The sequence below is a fragment of the Gavialis gangeticus genome, unplaced genomic scaffold (assembly GCF_001723915.1).
Source record: "Gavialis gangeticus isolate Ggan-Ray unplaced genomic scaffold, GavGan_comp1, whole genome shotgun sequence".
NCBI lineage: Eukaryota > Metazoa > Chordata > Crocodylia > Gavialidae > Gavialis > Gavialis gangeticus.
In genome coordinates, this window is record NW_017729006.1 from 48544788 (window position 1) to 48550242 (window position 5455).

The following is a 5455-nucleotide window of genomic DNA, read 5'->3' on the forward strand; positions in this document are numbered from 1 at the left end:
GCGCACTCCCACATTATAGCATGCCGCTACCGCGAAGTAACTGCTAAAAATAGCCATGAGCCATGTGTACAGCGTAGTACAGGCAGTTACTGAGCTGTGCTTTAGTACTTCCTTTTGGGAATGTAGCATCAAGTGTAGATGTGTCCTATAAGTACCAAACTAAATTTCAGACCCAGAGCTTACTAGACTACTAGTGCAAACATGTGAAGCAGGGTTGCTTACATTTTAAGTATTAGAAATGCCAAGCCCGTTAACAGTGTGGTCATCTTCATTTTTTAATAGTGTCTTTTGGGATTGCCATAGTTTTTTGGTGTTCAGTGGACTGCCTGTGTTAGAGGTGGTTGCATCAAATGAAAATACTTTGCTTGCTGAAAGGAATGCTGTCTCTGTTGTTCATTTCGTCCTTGTCCATCCAGCATCCTTTTGTAGTTGGCTTTGGTATAGTTGGGTGTTGTTTTAGTCTGATGGTCCAGGAACTATGCAAGAAGCAAGGGCTCTTTTTTTTGTTGTTGTTAATATTATTTATTGAACTGTATGGTTGGGAGAGATGTTAGGCTAACTTTTGGGCACTTGCCCTTCCTCAGGTCTGGGAAAGAGGCAGAGACTGTCCAAGCTAAGTACCAGATCAAACAATGACTTTTATTTAACTTCATTACGTAAATTAAACTAATCACTCAAAGAAATGGAATAGGCTTGTAAATCTGTGGAGCAAAGAGAAATTATCAGCAGTAGCTACAGAACAAGTGAAGAGCAGTGAAATAGATAACTTAGGGTAATTATTTACATAAAAGAATAAGGCCATACCAAAGGGAAGAGGGCAACTATTACCTGCAGAATACAGAGATGTTAGGAGAGAACAGGGAGGTTGTAATGAGCTAAACTATACAACTATTGTCTTTAGTCCATATTTTTTTAGTGTCCAATAACAGTACTTTTTTTGTTCTTAGGTCTCTCTTCTGAAGGTGTTTTGTTGATTTTTCTTGAGTACAAGAGCTCCAAGGTCAGAAATGGAGTTGTTCTGTCTCTCCTTCTGGTAACTGAGTGTTTCCATCCCTTATTATTTTTCAGTGAGGGTTCATTCTGGAGTGTAGTCATTGTTTAGTTTCAATTCATATGCTTTCAAATTAGTAGACCTTTGGAGGAGTGCAATTACGTTTGTGCAGTTAAATGCTGCTAAGCTCTTTTTTATATGTAGGGGCTGTTGGTAAGAGTTTTGTCTGTTTTGTAGAATAGCACTTATATAAACTATTGTGTGGTTTTGCTTGCTGTGTTCAGGGATACCATAAATTGTGTTTTGTTAGTTATATATTTTACTCTTCCCTTGTTTCTACAAATTGGGGATCTGAGGGCCTTGTCCTGGATTGCACTGTTGTTGTCATCAGTATTGTTCTGTGTCTGTTATCTGGGATTAGAAAAGAGGCATGGCTATGCTTTAGGAGACCAGACTGCATCTTTAAGATAAGGCATTGCTGCTTTGACCTCTTTCAGCTTTCTCACTATTTATTGCTTTAAAAGCAGCATGTCTACACTTGAGATTTTGTTCCTCTGAAAAGGTTCTCCTAGCTCAGTCAGAGATGCTATATGTATTCTTGCTGCGTGAAAGTGCAGTTGCCATGTTGTTATTGCTACTCTTTGCTTTCATCTATTCTCAGAGCTGCTGGGGAGACAACCTCAGCTCTGCTTTGCATCTGCTGCCCTTCTGCGTGACATATTATTTGATGAGCTGTGGAATCTGTTTTGGAGGTAAACTGAAGGGTTTCTCAGGATGAGGAAGCAGCTTTGTCCTTTGAGGCAGCAGGAGTTGTTCTCCTACACAGTCATGTGATAAATAACAGGAACAGTAGGTCCCCATAAAAGCTATTTAATAGATTGGAAGGGTGCACTTTCTTTTTACCAGGATTGTGCTAGCTTGCGACTATGATTTCAAATTAATTTCATTACTTTAAACCAATTAACATATCAGATAATTTATCTAAGAAGGAGGTCAGAGTCATCCCTTTCTTAATTGTGTATGCATCCTTTCCTTTCCCTGTTGTGAGCACAGATTTATTTCCTATGTTGCACTAGGAAATTAGTGTCAGGGACCCACTTGTCCATGGGGGCTATGGGGTAAGATTCCTCCAGTAGTGCCCAATGATCACTCTTCTATAAATGCTGCATGGCAGAGGTGACATACTGCAGGGCACAGTGCCAGCCTCAGCAGCAGGAGGGTATTCTAGCCCTGTAGCACATGGCCAGCAAGCTGCTGAGGAAGTGGGGACAGACCAGAGATTACAGGCTAATTCAGCTCAGCTCTGCAGAGACGCATGAACATTTCCTGGTCCCTTCACCCAGTCTTTCCCTTCTGTTTCCATTATTGCTTCTTCAGGCCCTTCCACAAATAGTGAGTTTTCTTGTCTAAGGACTAAATGAAGCTTCTGAGCCAGGTTGGGGGAGGGGATATATCACTGGAGGAAGATTTTTGAATCTGGGCATGAGCTTGCTGGGGGCATCCAGAAGAAGACTGGTTTTGGGCAGGACAGAGTTGAGGTGGTGGCTCTGAGCTACATACATTGGTTCAGAGGGTAGAAGAGGGGTTCTCACCTGGGCTACCAATCAGTGCATCTTTTTGGATGCCTTTCTGAACAGACAGCTAGATTCATTGGAGCTTAGGGTACTTACAGAGTTTCTGAGCCAAAAGGAGGAGAGGCTGGGATTAGTATGATTAGGCTGGGAGGAGGAATGGGGGGAGGCAGGAAGCCAAATGGTGAATGAGCCTGGGGGTGTGTTTGGGTATATGGGGCTGAAATACCTTTAAGAAATGTGCCTCAGAATTGGTTTTCTGCATGAAGTCCTGCTCAAATCAAGGGGGTTCTGCAAAAGTTAAGGGATTAGAGTTAAGAGAGACATTCACCGTGACTGGACTGCAGAACCACTGCTAGACAGGTAAGCAAGGCTTAGGGTCAATAGTCAGAATTTCAAGGCTTGTTACAAACAAATGCAATATATAATGTCACACAGAGTGACACAAGCATAACTAATGCCCAAGCTACTTTGATTATAAGAAATTGGGACTCGAGCTAAAGCCGGGCATTATCTTTTGAACTCAGTGGATAAAAATATTGCCAACTTTGAGAATGTTTGTAAAAAAAATACTGTATTTTTCTACAAGCTCTGGGAACTCAGTAACAAATACTGAATAAAGTATGCAGCACTCCATTGGAAATGTTTTGTGCAGTGGGGATGAACACAAACTACAATAACAATCCTTAGTAAAACAGCATGTTTTGGTTTTCTTCCATTTTTCTCTCCGGTCAGTGCTTTTAGCACTGGTGGGAAAAATGTATACCACTCATGGGTTCCTAATTAAATATGGATTTCCTTGATGCACAAATAGACTTGCTCATCTTTAATAATAAATATAGGTGTATGAACTAACTTCTATAAAGCTGTTTTCTATTTTGTGTTCCCATTTGTATTAGTGTAAGAGAACAGTGTACACAATGAACATGGTTTACATGTAAATGTTTAGACCATCTGTAATGGACCATAGAAACACATAGTCAATTCCTTTGGCATATCCACCAAAGCTTTCAAAGTGGTCTACCTCTAGCTACCAATTTCACTCATAAATATACCTGTAATCATAGCTGGGGAAAAGCAGTAAGTTCATAAATGCAGTGCCTTACCAGAGGCTTGGAGGGTTATTTAGTCCAAGCCCTGCAAAAAGGTAGGATTTGCTATTCCTAACCCATCTCAGAGAGATGCCTGTCTAGACCTTTTTTTTGAAAACCTCCAATGAAGGATATTCTACAGATTCCTTGGACGGGTTGTCCAGTTGCCCCACAGTTCTGACAGGGAGCGTTTTTTTCTGAGATTTGGTCTAATTTTTGCCTTGCTATAATTTAAACCCATTGTACTATGGTATGTCCTGCCCTTGGCAGAGAACATTTTCCTCCATCTTATTTATGGCATCCTTTCAAATATTTGAAAATGGCTATCAAGGTCCTCCTTAATCTATTTATGCAAACTAAGTATGTTCCTAGTTCCTTCAACTATTTCTTGTACAGCCTGCATTCCCAATCCTTAATCATTTTTGTTGCTTACCTAAGGTTTCTTTCCAGTTACTTTACATCTGTTAGAAAGTGGTCACCACATCTAGCCAAAGTACTCCAACTAGGGCCCATTCAGTGCAGATTAAAGCAGTACCCTGATCTCCTGAAACTTGCCCATGCTGTTTCTGTTAGCACAACCCAAGATTGTATTTGCTTTTTTTGTGAGTGCCTCACATTGCTGATTCACATTGATTCTATGATCTGCTATAACCCACATACCCTTCCCATCAGAGCTCCTGCCAAGTTATTTATCCCATACTTTGCATTTTTTAAAGTTTTCTCTTCCTAAGGCATTAGTCTTCGCTGAATTTCATTTTGTTTTTCAAAGCCCAGTTCTCCTTTCCAAAGCTCCATTTTTCCAGAGTTTGGAAATGTAATCCATATTTCTAAAATGATTGTTTAATTTTAGCCTCTAAACTGCACCCACTTTTATGTCATCCACACATTTTATCAGCATACTCTCACTGGACCCCGAACAGAACCTATTTGGGACATCCTGCCATGCTGACATTGATCCATTTAGATTTACTCTTTGCTTGCAGGTATTCAACCAATTGTGTATCCACCTAAGAGTAATTTTATATCTAGCCTGTATTTCTGCAGGTTATGTCTGAGAATTGCCTGTGAGACTGTTTCAAAAGCCTTACTAAAGTCAAGCGATATTATATTCTCTACATATCCCTCATCAGTCAAACTAGTTATGTTGTGAAAAATGAATATGAAGTTGATTTGCATGATTTGTTTTTAACATGTCCATGTTAGCTGCTAGTGACACCCCTTCTCCCCTAGATATTTACAAACTGGCTGTTTTATAATTTTCTCTGGTACTGTTCCATCTATGGAAGTCAGGGTCTTCCTTCCTCCCCCACCTTCTAAAGATGGGCATTATGTTAGCCTTCTCCAATTCTCAGGGATCTCACTCATCATCTAAGTGTTTGCAAATATGATTGTCAGTAGCTCCAAGATTTTTCAATTTGTTCCTTCAGCAGCCTCAGGTGATTTCTGCCAGGCTCTGCTGATTTACATTCATTTTGAATGTTTCAAAAATTCTCTGATGTACTGTTTAATTATGTTGGTCTGCAGCCTTCCCTTCTTTGTTTATATTCATTAGTTATAATTGAGCCTATTATAGATAGAGGGAAACAATCAGATCTAGGGAAGTGATTCTTCCCTTCTATTCGGCACTGGTGAGGCCACACCTGGAGTATTGTGTCCAGTTTTGGGCCCCCACTACAGAAAGGATGTGGACAAATTGGATAGGGTACAGTGGAGGGCAAAGAAAATGGTTAGGGGACTGGGGAACATGACTTATGAGGATAGGCTGAGGGAACTGGGCTTATTTAGTCTGTAGAAGAGAAGAC